Source organism: Mus caroli, unplaced genomic scaffold, assembly GCF_978045245.1.
Source record: "Mus caroli unplaced genomic scaffold, Mus_caroli_1 scaffold_9, whole genome shotgun sequence".
Classification (NCBI taxonomy): Eukaryota; Metazoa; Chordata; class Mammalia; order Rodentia; family Muridae; genus Mus; species Mus caroli.
Genome location: NW_028227264.1, coordinates 116,784,053 through 116,800,933, shown reverse-complemented (window position 1 = coordinate 116,800,933; position 16,881 = coordinate 116,784,053). Strand labels below are relative to the sequence as shown.

The 16,881-nt window shown below is 41.7% G+C and overlaps 1 protein-coding gene across 1 annotated transcript in view; it reads left to right on the top strand.

Moving 5' to 3' along the window:
- Frs2 (fibroblast growth factor receptor substrate 2) overlaps positions 1–16,881 on the top strand; it is a 75,376-nt gene that overhangs the window by 36,044 nt on the left and 22,451 nt on the right. Inside the window, exons 2-4 of the mRNA XM_021175238.2 lie at positions 7,955–8,048; positions 9,525–9,567; positions 10,449–10,473. The gene's annotated coding sequence lies outside the window, so the exon portion shown is untranslated. The remainder of the gene's footprint in view (positions 1–7,954; positions 8,049–9,524; positions 9,568–10,448; positions 10,474–16,881) is intronic.

Below are 16,881 nucleotides of genomic sequence, written 5' to 3'. Positions count from 1 at the left end.
AAACTGCACATACATACAAAGAAATACTGATGCAAGAAAGGGCACACACACTGTGTTCTGCAAGTGGAATTTAAAGTACCTTTAAATTACTTCTGTTAGGTTGAAAAACAATAAAATTCTTTGTGATGGTTTAGGAAGCCATTCATTTTATTTATTTTATTAGGGTTAAGTCCATGCTTTCCCTAAAGTAAACAATAAGTCTTAGGATTTTTGCAATGTCAGTAAAGACTGCATGTTTCTTCAGAGGCCTCACACTTACTGAATTGCTTTAATACAAGTCTGTCTGCTGATTTTTCCATAGTACACAAACAGCACTCTATAATAATGTGTGCCCTTGTGATGAAATAGCACCATTTTTGTAAAACTGAATAATTTGACTGTCCTTCTTTACATAGCACTTTTGGAGCCTCAGATGTGGTCTGGGTGTTAGAGAAATGCTGATGTAAGTTGGAATTAACATTAACACTGAGCACATTCACACTGAGCATATTCACACTGGGGGCATTCACACTGAGCACATTCACTCTGAGTGTATTCACACTGGGGACATTGACTCTGAGCGTATTCACACTGGGGATATTCACACTGAGCACATTCACTCTGAGCATATTCACACTTAGCACACTGTGCTGTCAGCCTGTTGCCACCACCTGCTCATTATTTTTAGGCGGTGCATTTTAATTTGAGAACTGTTAGTTCTTTATAAAATTTTTGTTTTGAGTCCAGTTCAAGCTGTGTGTGTTTGTGCGTGCATATGTGCGTATATATAAGTTATTGGGACATCTTTGAATTTGTAAGCTTATGCTTCCTGTACTAAACTAGTAATCTTGAAATAATCTGTAGTCCTTTTGTTAGACAACTAAGCTGAAAACATACACTAGTAAGCAGACTACTGACACATAAGGAAGGAGGTATATGGTAGGGAGCTCCGTGGACTTTCTGTGATTAACTTTAGGGAATGTAAGGACAAAAATATTTCAGGTATAGCTTGTACTCTTGGTTTGTGTGTGCCCAATGAGCCATAGGTTGGGAGGGAGGTTGGTGCTCAGTGTGATAGTGTGGGGAGGTGGTGGACCTTAAAAGGGGTAGGGCTCAACGCAAGATAATTAAGGTGTAGAAATTGCTGTCTTTAGAATATGGGACCCTGGGTCATTCTCTCCCGAGCTGTACTGAGAGAGCAGGACTGGCTACTTCTTGTGATCTTTTTCTTTGTTGTGATGTCTCCCTGGAGATGCTCAGCGGTTCCACGGTTCCATGCTGTTAGGACTTCAGTCCTCCAGATGATGAGCTTTAATTAGGGCTTAGAAAACAACACCCCCTCCAGGCATGGTGCACTCACTCTCCCTTCATGCCAGCACCTGGAGGGCAGAAGCAGGTGGATCTATCACTGAGTGTGAGGCTAGCCTGGTCATAAGTTCCATAGTGAGACCCTGTCTCATTTAATTAATTTTAAAATGCAATGAAAAACTAATGACAGTCTGTAGGTCACATGTAAAAACTGAATTCAGGCAAGCCTGTTTTGAGGCCAAGTTTTCTATATAGCGAAGGTTTTAGACATTGCATTTAATTTTATGATAAACAATAAATGTCACAGATTGGTGATGCCTATTTAGGTCTGTATACATCTTTTGCTTGTGATGAAGATCTAGAAGAAAATTAGTGAAGTTTCTACTTTGATACTCTAAATAGGTCACAGTGGAAAATGTAATAATGTTTTCTATTTAGAAATACATTTTGTGTAGTGTCTAGAATGTAGTCAGGTTATCTGTATAAAACAAAAGTTTGTTGTTGCTGTTGTTTTAATTTTATGTATGTGAATACTCTGTCTCTGTCTTCAGACACACCAGAAGAGCGCATCCCATTACAGATGGCTGTGAGCCACCATGTGGTTGTTGGGAATTAAACTCAGAACCTCTGGAAAAACAGTCAGTGCTCTTAACCACTGAGCCATCTATCCCCCACACAAAAGTTTTAAAATAGGACATTTCCTCATTATTTTGAGTGTACATAGGAAGAAAGACCAGACACTTACTGATTATAAAGATTGCACACATAGTTTTCTTTCTTTCTTTTTTTCTTTTTTCTTTTCTTTTTTTTTTTTTTTTTGAGACAGGGTTTCTCTGTGTAGCCTTGGCTGTCCTGGAACTCACTCTGTAACCAGGCTGGCCTCGAACTCAGAAATCTGCCTGCCTCCGCCTCCCAAGTGCTGGGATTAAAGGCGTGGACTGCCACCACCTGGCTTGTACACATAGCTTTCAAGAGACCATGTACACTTCATATACTATCATTTCCCTTTTCTTTTTAAAAGATTTATTTATTTTATGTATATGAGTACACTGTAGCTGTCTTCAGACACACCAGAAGAGGGCATCTGATCTCATTACAGATGGTTGTGAGCCACCATGTGGTTGCTGGGATTTGAACTCAGGTCCTCTGGAAGAGCAGCCAGTGCTCTTAACTGCTGAGCCATCTCTCCAGCCCTCATTTCCCCTTCTTTAACCTGAAACAAAGTATAAAAGCAAACACTACTAATGATGCCTGAGGTATTGACTTGGAGATCACACAGCCCACTCCAGTATCTTCATTGCATTTGAAGGTTTGTGTTGAAACATCAAATCCAGCCGGGCATGGTGGCGCACGCCTTTAGTCCCAGCACTCGGGAGGCAGAGGCAGGCGGATTTCTGAGTTCGAGGCCAGCCTGGTCTACAGAGTGAATTCCAGGACAGCCAGGGCTATACAGAGAAACCCTGTCTCAAAAAAACAAAAACAAAAGCCCCAATCCATATATTAAAAAACAAAGAAACATTAAATCCTGTTTTGTTTTGTTTTTTAACTTTTAAATTATGTCTGTCTTCCCTCCCATCCTTAGTAATCCCAAACACTGAGTTGAAGAGCAGTCTTAAGTGTTAGTTTTTCTTTACAATACTGGACAAAAGATTTTTGAATGGTAGCATTTATATTTAGTCATTTGGGAATTTTAAGTTGATAACTCCAATGACTTAGCCTCTGTGCAAAGAGCTAAGCTGCATTAATGTTTAAAGGCGCATTTTTAGTCACAGTGATAATTGTTATTTTCTCTAGATCATTGAGGGCGTTAGTATAATAAAGCTAAGTTATTAAAAGTCTTTCAAAAATGTTTTTTACATTTATTTCTTGTGTGTGTGTGACTCTGTACACTCATGTAGTCACGTGGGGCCATAGGAAGGCAGCTCTGAGGAGCCAGGTCTGTTTCTTTCGTGTGGGTCTGGGAGAGTGCACACAGGTGTCAGGAAGACAAGTGTCTGCTTAGCCATTTTGCTAGTTCTATCTCTCATCTTTCAGAGAGTTGAATTTACAGGTCTGATTTCTAGATGACCGAGGCTATTCTGTTTAAAGTCTTCAAAGGGTTCTCTCCACCTCCTTTCCCCAAGTCAGCTTTTCATGCCAAAGTCATTGTCTAGCTCTTGAAGCCCCTGCTGATTATGTTTTTGACATTTTGAATTTATTTTTACATCTTGGATGATATGAGAATAGCTTTGTGAACTTTAAATGAAAATAAATTGTTGAGATGAAAGGTTTGTGGCAGAGGTTTGGGGCAGCTCTGGAGACTGGGTATGTTTGCTTTGGTCTTGAGGGTGATGGCTGAGTCATACTTGGGGGGGTCCTCTGTCCCCTGGCTAATCTCTGTTAAAACTCTGCAGCTTGCCACATGTGATACACAAAAGGCAAAGTGGGTCTCAGCCCAGAGGGCGTTTGTTTATCTAAAGAAGAAAAAATGCAGTTCAAACAGCCCTACTGTGTTGTATCTAATTTAGTCATGTTACAGATTCGTGGGCTCTTTTGATTCTTTCTAGGGCCCATGATGCCTAAAGATAACAAATAAATTTGAAATAGTTGAACTTCTGAGAAAACGTGAAACTTTATAACCACAATAGAAATGCTTCAAAACAAAACAAAACAAAAAACAAACAGGAGAAAGGCTGTGTCATTTCTATTGAGAGTCGTCCTAATGGTGCTCATTTGATTAAAACTCATAACTGCTCTTTTGTAGAGCTAATACTGCAGAGTATTTAAAAACAGAACACTAAGAAAAACAGTGCGGTACTACAGACAACTTCATTAATTGTTTGAAGTTGGGAACATAAGAAACTTAAAAGTATTTTTTTGCTGTTTCACTTTATGTGTATAATGCCTTGAGGCGTGTGTATGTGTGCACTGCATGCATGCTTGCTGCTTTGTGACACCAGAAGAGGGTGTTGGAGCCTTGGAACTGTAATTATTCATAGTCGTGAGCCTCCATGCTGGGAATCAAACCAGGCTCCTCTGGAAGAGCAGCAATGCTCTTAACTGCTGAGCCAGCTCTCCAGCCCTGAGCATCTTTTAAAAAGTAGCAGTGTGGACCAGTCAATGTTTAGAACACACTCTGGAAACTGATGATGGTGTGTTTGGAAATCAGCTCATCTAAATCGAGTAACTTATTTTTCTTAAATATTCTCTCCCAGATAACAAGAAAGAAGTATGTATTTGGGTTTGGGGGATGCTTTCCCAGACAGGCAGCTATCTCTGATGAGATGACTTATAAAAACCAGACTCTAAAGGAAGAGGAGAAAAAAGTGGCGCGTGGTGGTGGGGTTGCTTGCACAGAGAAAACAAGTAAGAAAGCTTTGAAGTAGGAACATGGCATAATGTATTTAAGGAGAGCACAGAGGCCATTGTGGCTCAACAGGAACAGAGGTGGGTGAGTGGGAAGCAGTCAGGGAGGTGAGGTGGAAAGGATCGCAGCTAAAGGTTTGGTGTTAGTAAAGAGTGTTTCCTTGAAGGGCTTAAACAAGGATGATATGCTCTAACCTTCTTTTGAAAACAGTTAATCTCACTGATTCTAGAAGCAAGCAGGGAAGAGGTAGGGTTCTGATGGAACCTCTGCAATAACAGAGCTAGAAGTAAACATGGCCTGGATCATGTGATGAGCGTGGCTGTGGAAGCTGATACAGCTGTGGGTTAGAGCTGCCTGTTCAGGCTTTGTGAGACTCTGGGCTTGGTTCTCCAGAACACCACACAACGTCTGTCTGTCTATTTGTCTGTCTGTCTTTTGCACTGTCTGCTTTATTACCTTTCATATGAAATTTATGGGTTAGCAACTTCTAAAGGTGACCATGAATTTTATGTACTTCATGTTCCAGTCCATGGTGGTTATTATAGTGTGGTGTGTGGTGGGATAATAATTGCTTTAAGGCTTTTTTTAAGGGGGAAGAGCAAGTAATAGATATTTATGAAATGAATCATGAGTCTTTATGGATACTCTAAATTTTATATAATCATTGAGTTTTTACTTCTGTCATTTTTATTTGAATCCTAATGAGAAATATTACCTATTTGTCAGTATTTGTAACAAGACTACTCAATGCATTTTTTTTAAATACATATAATTATTTCTTAGTCTGGAGGGCGTAAGGTTGGGTGACTGTTCCAGGATGTACATGTGGTGGTCAGAGAACAAATGGGGTTCTTCTCTCTTTTCCTCCATATTCTTTCCAGGGATTGAACTTAGACCATCAGAGCTGTTGGCAAATGTCTGTACTCGCTAAAACATCTCTCTGGTCCCAAGTTTAAGAGATTTTGAGATAAAGAAGCTATAACCATGAAACTTGAACAGCATGTCTACCTAAACAAAACATGAACAAACACTGACTGGGAGACTCCCAGGCCCCACCCCTGCACAGAGTACTGGCAGTGAGCAGCAGCTCAGCTAGGGAGAGCACCCTGAGAGGTTATATACAGCTCCAAGTGGTGCTGAGGTGCATAACAGTTTCCTTAGAGACTGAAACATTTCATCCTACAGGGAAACTTCCCTAAGCAGGATGGTAAACAACTCAAAAATAAACCCAGAACATCCCTGAAACTACCAGGCTCATTAGGCCACTTTTTGTCAGGGTGAGCAATAAAAACAGAGTCCCTATCAGAGAAACAAAGATAAGCTACAAAAGACCACCGAGAGCAGACCAGCTGCCTGGGAGAAGCAGAAAGGAGCTGAACTGGCTGGAAGAGATTTGGACCAAAGTCCCTTGAAACTTTCCAACCTGTTGAGCTGCCTGCAAGCTCTGCAGTGTGCTCTAGGTCCCCAGTGTTGTGAGCAGCTGTCTTTGAGCTACTTCTGCTCCTGTCAGTAACTCCTCACCCCTACTCCTGTAAACAACCCCACTAAAACTCATGGTCCACAAAGTTGGACTCTGGTGGTATCCACACTTTGGCTGGTTTAGCTCCCAGTCTGTAGTGAATAACATGTGTAGTGCCTCCCCAGGATATGTTTTGTCACACAGTGATGAACCCTAAAGCCATATCTATGCAAGCACCACTAAATGGACACACGCAGTATAACAATAATCACTAAAGAATAAAAGGACTTCTGAGGATGTGTATGGGCTTGTTTGCCACAGCATTCATGAGGTAGTTTGAAGACAACTTGGGGTTGTTTCATTCCCTACCATTTGGTCCTCGGGATCAAACTCAGGCTATCAGGCTTGGCAGCACACATCTATACTAGCTGAGTATCTCATCTACCTATCTTGTATTTTTAATTATCTTAACTATGTTTCTAAAGCCTGGTTTGATGGTGTGTGCTGCATATTGCACAGGAAGGTGAAGTCCGAGGATCTTGAGTTTCAGATGAACCTAGTCTACCTACAAGACTTGGGCGTTCAACCAACCACTCAAGCAGCCGGCCAGACCTCCCTAACCAATCCATGATAGCACAAGATAATCTGAAATGCAGTTTTCAGCAGCGCCTGGTTTATCTTACTCCTTTTCTCCATTATCATCTGAGAATAATTTGGGTTCATTGTTGCTCATTTTGCTTTGTGAAGGATGTGGGACCATCTGAGCTTCTTAGTCTTCCAAGTTTCACATGGACAAAGACTCACATACCAAGAGCATTTTGATTGATTGATTGATTGATTGAGACAGGGCCTGACTATGTAGTTGTAGGTGTACTCACTGTGGAACTCTCTGTAGACTGGGCTAGCCTCAGACTCACAGAGATCTGCTTGCCTCTGCCTCACCCCTGTGCCCAGCCACAAATAGCATTTTGTGGATCATTCAGTTATAGCCTGAGAAGTAGAGACTGCCAGGGTTGTTGGGTTTACTCTTGAGATCTGTCAGAGTGGCACCACTTCATCCCCTCCAGAAGACCCCTGTTCCTAGTGCTCTCTACAGTACCTCAGAGACTATGAATGTTTAATAAAAACATCGCCCACGCCACGTCCTGGGACCCGACAGAAACCACATGCTCAACTCTTGTCCTTCTCAGAGTCTTTACCAACGGTGGAGTTGGTCAAGAGCCAAGGTGGCCTAGGCCTTGCTCTGTCTCTGTGCTCCGGAGTATGTTTTCCCTGCCGTGCCGGTTGTGGCTCTTGTTTATTGGAGAAAGATGGTGCCGGTGTAGTTGGCATTCGTGCTGTTCTGTGGAAGAAATGGTGTTTGAGACTTAAAGTACTTAAGCATTTCATCAGTTGGAGTTAACTAATAATCAGTTTATGTTTCTTTGAATAAACAAGTGTGGGCACTCATTGACATGAAAACACTGATTCAGGTGTCTAAAATAAGCATATAAAACGAGCAGTGATCCCTTTCTTGGGTTTTCACTTCAGGTGAGTGGGTAAGTAAATAGCAAATGGGCAGTTGCTTCATGGAGTTCAAAATGTGCAATTGATGGTTTCCTATGTGTATGTCTTTTGGTCCAGTTTGTCAGTCACATTCAGAACTGTAAGGCCCAGCAGGAACAATGGTGTTGAGGACTGAAGCTGCCTGGCCCTGAGGGACAAGACCCAGCTTTTTCTTTTTAAGTCCTTCATAACTCAGACCTGTTCATGTTTTCTAGTAGGAGTTTGGTTATGGTCATGATAATGTAGTTAATTGTTCTTTACATTTTTATCATTTTATCATGTAAGTTATGTTCTCGATCACTATGCCTTTATTTCAGAAATGGCTCCCAAGAAGTAAATGCCCAGACGTAATGGTGAGGAACTGATCCAGGTGTCATGAAGTAAGATGCAGTATAGCATCCATCCAGACTAGTAAGTGACCAGATCTCTCTCTTTTACCTTAACAGTTATCTGAAAACATTTAATACGAATGTGGGCATTAAAAGAGTCACTTACATCTCTGTTTTCCTGGATAGTTCAGGTTGATTCTACAAAATGTGTCTGCTATGTTTTCTTAAAAGAACTGTGCATGTAGTATATTGAATTACAGCTTTAGAAAAATGTATTGAAAGAGTTACCTCTGCCCACTACAGCTTTTCTTACTATTTTTGGATATCTATTTTTATCCCCGTCTTTGTTTTTGATATTATAATGATATAGTTTGATCATAGTGTTGTACAGATGGACTATGCTTCTTATCTGGGTGTGATCCCACATGCCCAAAGCCCAAACACTGTAATGGCTGAGGCAGGAGGATTGTGTATCTAAGGCCACCTTGGGTTATGTAGTGAGTTCAAGGCTATTTTGGGATCCAGAGAGACCCAGTCTCAAACAAATGACAAAAAATAGCTTCTAAAATTAGATTTATTTCAGATACTTCTTTCTTGAATTAAAAACTTACCCTTCAATATTTAATTGAAGGTTTCTTATTGGGATGATAAAATGTTCTACAATTAGATGAACCTAATGATTATATAATATAATATCATAAAATATAATATTCTATGAATATAAATACTTCTGTTGAAATAACTTAACTTTATAATATTTTTATACCTTAAAAAATTATCCAGCCAGGCGTGGTGGCACACACCTTTAATCCCAGCACTCACGAGGCAGAGGCAGGCAGATTTCTGAGTTTGAGGCCAGCCTGGTTTACAGAGTGAGTTCCAGGACAGCCAGGGCTACACAGAGAAACCCTGTCTCGAAAAAAGAAAAAAAAAAAAAATCCTTCAGAATATGTCTTGGAGAAACAAATGTCACTTGAGTTTCTGATGTCTTAGAATATGACAGTGCACCTCACATCATGTGCCTGACAAGAATGATTTGATTTGGTGGTTTTTTTATTTATCTATATATTTTTTAAGATTTACTTTTTAAATTTTATGTGCATGAATGTTTTGCCCCCCATGTCTGTATATCACATGCACACCTGGTTTCCTTGGAAGCCAGAGGAGGGTGTCTGATCCCCTAGAACTCAAGTTGCAAATGGTGGGGACCTACCGTGTGCTGGGAATGAGACCCAGGGCCTCTACAAGAGCAGCAAGTGCATGAACCCCCGAGCCATCACCCCAGCCCCTTCAGATGGTAGTGCTATACAGTAGAGTGGATTTTATGTTTATTTATTATTAAGAAATTACTGTATCTAGGCATGATGGTATACACCTTTAATCCCAGACTCATGTGGTAGAGGCCAGTGGATCTATGAGTTCAAGGCTAGTCAGGACAACATAGTAAGATCTCTCTTAAAAAGAAGTAAAATGTAACTGAATTTGATTTTGAAATTTCTCATTTTCAAGAAACTATTTTCAAACTAATTCTCTCCTACCTGATTTTTTTTTTTTTAAGGAACAAAATTATATCTGTTTTTCTCAGAAAAGAATTCCAAAAGGTAAGAAATCATTTATTTATTTATTTTTTATTTATTTATTTTTTTAAGATTTATTTATTTATTATATGTAAGTACACTGTAGCTGTCCTCAGACACTCCAGAAGAGGGCGCCAGATCTCATTACGGATGGTTGTGAGCCACCATGTGGTTGCTGGGATTTGAACTCTGGACCTCTGGAAGAGCAGTCGGGTGCTCTTACCCACTGAGCCATCTCACCAGCCCAAGAAATCATTTATATAATAGTAAACTAAATGGGAACAGTAGAATGATTTCCTCTGAAAGATAGTAATATCGTTTCTGTTGTCTTCTTTTAGACATTATTTACGTAGTGTGCCTATGTGTGTGTTGGTGCTTGTGTGCCACGAGACCCCTGTAGAGCTGGGAGAACAGCTCGTGAGGCCGTTTCTCCTTCCCCCATGTGGGTCAGGGATGGAGCTGGGTAACCAGGCTTGCTCAGCCCTTTGAGTCATCTCACCATCTGTTTTCATGGTTATCTTTTGTTTGTTTTAGTTTTTAAAGATGGGGTTTCTTACTCTGTAGCTTTGGCTAGCCTTGAACTTGCTATATAAATCAGACTGGCCAGTAGTTCAGAGATCCTTCTCCGCCCTCCTTCCAGCATGGAGGTCTAAGGGGTATGCCACCATGCCCTACTGTATTTTGAGTTTTTAAAAACAGGGTCTCATGTAGCCCAGGCTATGTCAGATTCACTGTGTAGCTAGCTAGCTTTGACTTTGGCCTACTGCTTGAACTATAGCTGTGTTCCTCCATAATAATGGTGTTGTTAGGGTTCCAGCCCTACTAGATATTTTTTTTAATTCCTTATTGGTCACCTTTCCAATGGATTTTTAACAATAGTTGCTTTTTTTTTTTTAATTCTTTAGACTTTTTGAAGGAAGACATCATCGAGTGAGTAGAAACTATCTTTGTTTGTTTGTCTGTTTATTAACTGTGTACCAACTACTTGGATTCAATTGCTGGGCAACTTTAAAAAGTCACTGTGGTCATATTTCCTCAGGGACATTGGAGGTGGGTAGTAGTGATCATTGTAGATTAATTCCACCTGCCAACTAAAGGCCAATTAAAAAAAAAATGTTTTTAATTCCCTATGGATCACCTTTCCAATGGATTTTTAAGAAAATAGTTTTAAAAATATTCTCTAGACTTCCTGAAGGAAAGCTCTTAAAGGGATTTTTTTAGATCAGTAACCAGTTCCTGTTAAATCTTCCAGTATCAGGCTTTAAGCGATGCACATACTCTGGGCAGTGCCTTTCCCGTTGTTGATTCTACTGCAGAGTTAATCCTGGTCAGGGGAGCCCCTGACTGAGGCTCGGAGCACAGAGCAGCAGGGAAGGCAGGCTGCCCTGACAGCAGGGCTTCAGCCTCCACCCAGGAGCTGCCTCAGCAGTCCAAGCTGTTGGGAGGTCTTGGAAGATGTAAATAGCATGTTCAAATCTTCCAGGGTGCGGTTCAAGGCACTGAGAAAGCACTTCCGTAGAAATCCAGAATGTTCTTTTCCTAGACTACAGTGCCTAAAGCAAAATTTCTGGGTTTGTTTGTTTGTTTGTTTTGTGTTTTGGTGTTTGTTGAGAGAGACAGGGTTTCTCTGTGTAGCCCTGGCTGTCTCGGAACTCACTCTGCAGACCTCAAACCCAGAGATTCCTCTTCCTCCACCTGCCAAATGCTGGGATTAATGGCTTGCGCCACCAGCTCCACAAAAAGTAAAAGGCTTTTTAACCTTATTGTTCTTAGTCTGTCATCTTTGCCATGTTCTTTTGAAAAGTGAAATTTAAATCTTCTATATTAGTAAAATATGTGATTCATAATGATGATGGATCATAGGGTCTGATAGCTTTTGGGCTCCCATCTAGAGTGGTAAGTGGTTATTTTTGTGATTTTTTTTTTTTTTTAAATTTGTATTTTATTGATACTGGGCATTGAACCTAGGGCCTCGTATGTGGTAGGCACACTCCTCTTAGTGAGCTATGCCTAAATTCCAGTATTTTTATTTTGTGTTTGTGTGTACGCATACTTGTTGGTACATGTATGCAGATGTACATGTATATGCAGATGCATGTCTGTGCATGTGTATGTAGAGACCAGAGAATGACCTCAGCTGTCATTTTTTTCATTTGTCACTTTTTTCTCTGGAGACAGGGTCTCTTATTTGCTTGGAACTTGCCAACTAGGCTGGACTGGCTGGTCAGAGAGCCCAGGGGATCTTGTCTGACTCTGTCTCCATAGAACTGGAAGTACAAGTGCACACCAGCACACCCAGCTTCCCATCTCGGGGCCTCTGCTTGCAAGGCACACACTTTACTAACAGAACCACCTCTCCAGCACCCTGATAGTTTATATTTAGTGTCGAAATTCGCACATCTCACACACACACACACACACACACACACACACACACACACAGAGTATCACTGCTATGTAGTTAATGTAGTAAAGGGACAGTAGCAACCTTAAAAAATCATTATACATCTTAAATACTCTATATAATGTATTTTGCGTTTTATTTTTTTGTGTAGGTTTTTTGAGAGCCTCAAAGAGGCTGCAGGTCTGGGCTGGTGAGATGGCTCAGCGGTTAAGAGCACTGACTGCTCTTCCAAAGGTCCCGAGTTCAAATTCCAGCAACCACATGGTGGCTCACAACCATTCATAACGAGATCTGATGCCCTCTTCTGGGGCGTCTAAGGACAGTTACAGTTTACTTATATAATAATAAATAAATCTTAAAAGAATAAAAGGGCTGCAGGACTGACACATAAGATCAGGAGTACTGATACCAGAACAGTCTCTGGTCTCTGTTCTGCTCATCACCATTGGTCTATTTAAAGGGCTATCTGCTTTCTTCATATATATCGGTTCATTTTGTCTGTGTGTCTGTGTGTAAGTAAATGAGTACATGTGTGTGTGAACAAATGTGTGGAGGCCGGAAGATGCCTTCCACGCTCCTCCTTTTCTCCGTCTAAGCCTTATTTACTGATTGATACACTTTGTGTATGTGCATGGGTGTGTGCGCATGTGTTCCTCCACCAAAGAAGCATAAGGTCTCTGGAGCTGGAGTTAGAGTGGCTGTGAGTTGCTGTGTAGATACTGGGACCAGACGTGGTTGGAAAAGGCAGAAGGTTCCTAACTGGGATGGCAGTTCTTACTGTGAGGTGAGGGCTTTGGAGGCTCTGTTTCTGGGTTAGGAACCGACACAAGCTGGAAAGAGATAGGGAGGCGTCTCTATTTGTGTGTCTAGAATACTAGCAAGCCGTAGATTGGGCAACTTAAAGAGAGAAGTTTATTTCTCACCATTATGGATGCTGAGCATTGGAAGATCGTGTACTTACCGGCAGGGTCCTTGTCTGGTGAGTGCTGCTTCCTGCAGAGAGGAGGGGTGCAGGGCCAGGTGATGGAGAAAGGTCCTGTGAGCCTCTTCTGTGAGAGCCTTAATCCCATCCAGAGAGGAGCTGTGTGACTTGCTCACCCCTTCCCTTCTGCTCCTAGCCAGTTCCAGCCCCTCAGCTTTGGAGGGCAGGGAAGGCAGGAGGGCGCGTGGCTGAGAGAGCAGAGCACATGGAAGGCAGCCTTTGAAAGTGGTGGGCGGGTTGTTTGGTAAATGTCTATAATGATGTATTTATAAAAGTTTTGGTGTGGAGAGCAGAACTTTTGTGATTGATAATGCTTTTCACATTCCATAGATTGCCAACTCACAGTTGAACAAGCACGTAGTTCTTTTGGAGTATCTTCTGTTCTTGAGTCTTTTTATACGGCTTACTACTTTCACTGTTCTCACCCCGTATCCTGCATGGATAGAACTCTGATGTTTCCGTTTTTACAAATGGAAGCCAGTTTTAGAAAAATGGATTTGGGGGTCTTTCTCTTTACTGTATGGCTGCCCTGTCAGTCACTAGTCATTACTTTGCTTCATGAACTAGGTTATAGGTTAAGTCTTAGAGAAGTTTGTTTTTATTATTATTGTATTTTTAGTTGTGTGTGTGTACACGCACGCATGCATGCACACATGCTCACTCCCGTGTGCACAGATGCTGTGGTGAACAAGTGGCAGTTAAAGGACTTGAGAAAGTTGGTTCTCTTCTTCCTCAAAACCAGGTAGTCCAGGCACCTGTACCCGGTAAACTATCTTGACAGCCCCCCAAGGAAGTGTTTTAACCTCTTAATGTGGATGTTTAAAAATCACATGTATACAGTTAAAAAAGAGAGTGAACAAAATCAGTGAATAATTTTTAGTAGTTTTTAATTTTATTTTATGTGTATGAATGTTTTGCCTTCTTGAATGTCTGTGTACTGACTGTACCTTTGGTGTCCTTGGAGGCCAGAAGTAGGCATTGGATCTTCTGAAACTGGAGTTACAGACAGTTGTGGGCCACCATGCTGTTGCTGCGAATCAAGCCTTGGACTTCTGGAAGAGCAGTCAGTGCTCGTAACTGCTGAGCCATCTCTCCAGCCCCAGATGCTTTTATTTAAGTATGCTTTCTTTGAGTTCCAGTGGAGCAGCATTTATTGACTTGATAGGCTTTGCTTTACCTTCGTTATATAGAAAACCACTTCATTAACGCTTCTAATTTATCACAAACAGCACAGACTTCAGTTCAGAGTGTTCTGGGTGACTTTCGCTAAAGATTAGGTGTCTGCTTTTGTTGAGTAAGATATTTTAAATGCCTTTGTGGGTTATGTAATAAACAAATTGATTGAATGTTTTTCAGAGTGCCACAGTTTTCTCTGCCTGTTTTATAGTATGGAAATCATGTATAATGCATTGTAAAACTTCCTTATATTCTGAAAGGCTCAGTTTGCTTCAGACCCAGGTACAGGCAGAGATCAAGATTGGTTCTAGATAGTTCATGTTATCTATGTCAGTCTAGATTTTGGTCTTTAGATATGCTTATTACTTGATTTTATTTCAACATCTGGAACATTAAGAAACTGTCCCTCTAGGTGGTAGAATAATGAATGCAGATTGGCTGATAGTCCATTGGTTAAATTCTTGTGAAACTTGAAGTTTAGTAGCTCAGTGATGCTGGAACTCTACCCCGGGGTCATTCTCTTGCTAGGAAAGTGCTTTCTTTGGGCTTTGTGTCTTGAGAGTCAGACAGAGGCTGTGATATTGAAAAGTTAGCAGTTTGTGATTCCGATCCCTTGTGGTAGATCAAGGCGTCAGGTGTTAAGTTTAACTGAAACTGAGCTTTATTTTTGAAACTTGAGAGTTTTAAATTTTAATAGAAGAGTATGGTTGTTTTAGGTAACTTTTTGTTTCATATTCTGCTCATAGAGTCTTGTATGATCTAGCTGGATGTACTTTCTTAGTTACTCAGAGTAGGTTGAAGCTGCACACAAACTGCTCCCGCAGAACAAAAGTGCTGATGCGGATGAATCAAGCCCTGTAATGTGGACTGAAAGGCAAACCTCTTCTCTCCCCCTCTTGGAAGAACAAGCACTTTCCTTGCCAATGAGGCCTGACTTTAAGTGGACCAGCTGTCCATGTTGGGAGCATAGGGTTGCTAAGGGGACCAGGGCTGTTTGCAGCAGAATGCAGCTGAGAGGGCAAGTTCTTGCTGTGTGAGCTGAGGGAAAGAATGTGGTGTGACTGTGCATCATTCCTAATCACAGAGTGCTGTGTGGGCAGCATGGAGACGCAGGGCTGTGAGCCCATGCTGTGTGCAGCCAGAAACTCACAGGTCACGGGCAAATGTCTGCCTGCCTGAAAAACAAGAGTAAAGGTCTTTTGCTTGATGACATAAACATTCATTATATCCAATTTTTACAAAGTATTTGACATAAATGTTTACGTATTCCATCTCATCCTTTTTAGCTGTGGATACAATGTTGATAAGTTCCCAGTTTAATGATGTGTTCTTTGCAGTTGTATTTCTTTGACTTGACACTTTAATCAGGATTGTTTGGAAAGCCCCATCCCCCATCTTTGCTATTCTAAGTCCTCAGACCTCAGCCTCCCAAGTAGGTCTGACAGCAGGCTTGCCCTGCTGTGCCTGCCTTAGCAGTTTCCCTCCCTCGCCCCACCATGTTATTGCTGTCTCCAAGGAAGAGCTTGCCTCTGTTTGTCGTTGTTTGTCTACTTGTTCTTCGTTTCTGAGCCTGGGTCTTATTTTGGAGTTTATAGGCCTGCTCAAGCTCATGTCTCCCCAGCCTCTGCTTCTGAGGCTAAGGAGAGCTTATCTTTGTCTGTATGTGTGTTTGAGACAGTCTTTTCCAGAATCTGGAGCTTGCCATTTTGGCTAGACTGCCTTGCCCGGAAGGCAAGGGGGAAATCTATCTGTTTGTGTCTCTCCGGTGCCGTGGCTATAGCCACAAGCCTTCATTCCCAGCTTTTTAAGTTGGTGCTGGGGATCTGACCAGGCCTCCATCCTTGTGTGGCAAGAACTTTACCTGCCGAGCCATCTCTTCAGCCATGTGAGACCCTCACACATTGTTCATCCTCGAATGCATCTACAGATAGGTTCTGGCGTTGACTTTAGTAAACCATGTGATGATTTAAAGGGAGCTGGAGATACGGCTTACAGTTGGGAGCACTCCAACTCTTGGAGAGAGCTGCAGTTGAGCTCTGAGCACTTGGGTCAGATGATTGCCACCTGTACTGCCTGCAGCTCCAGGGCATCCAGTGACTTCTCTTGCCCTGTACAGGTGCGCACACACAAATGGCTTTCATTCGTAGAGATGCAAACCAATGCAGAGAGAGAGGTACATCAGCATGCTTCAACTCTGACACACCTTTACTCTGCCATGAGCACTGTTATGCATACTTAAGTCAACTCTACAGTAGCCACAGACTGGAACCTGTATTGTTTTGGTTTTATTTTTTCCTTCTCCAATTCCAACAATAATGTATGGATTCTTTCGTGTTTTGTTTTGTAAGGCAGTGTCTGATGTGTCCCAGGCTTACTTCCAACTTGATTTGTGTCATAGATGGCCTTGAGCTTCTGATCTTTTGCTTCTACCTCCCAAGTGCTGAGACCACAGGCGAATGCTACCGTGTTCCCTTGATTTAGTCCAGAAGATGGAATGTAGGGCTCCACGCACTTAGGCAAGGGCTCTGTCAACCGAGCCACAGCCCATCCCAATGACAGACTTATCTTTTTTTTTTTTTTTTTTTTAAAGATTTATTTATTTATTATATGTAAGTACACTGTAGCTGTCTTCAGACACTCCAGAAGAGGGCGCCAGATCTCGTTATGGATGGTTGTGAGCCACCATGTGGTTGCTGGGATTTGAACTCTGGACCTTCGGAAGAGCAGTCGGGTGCTCTTACCCACTGAGCCATCTCACCAGCCCCGACAGACTTAT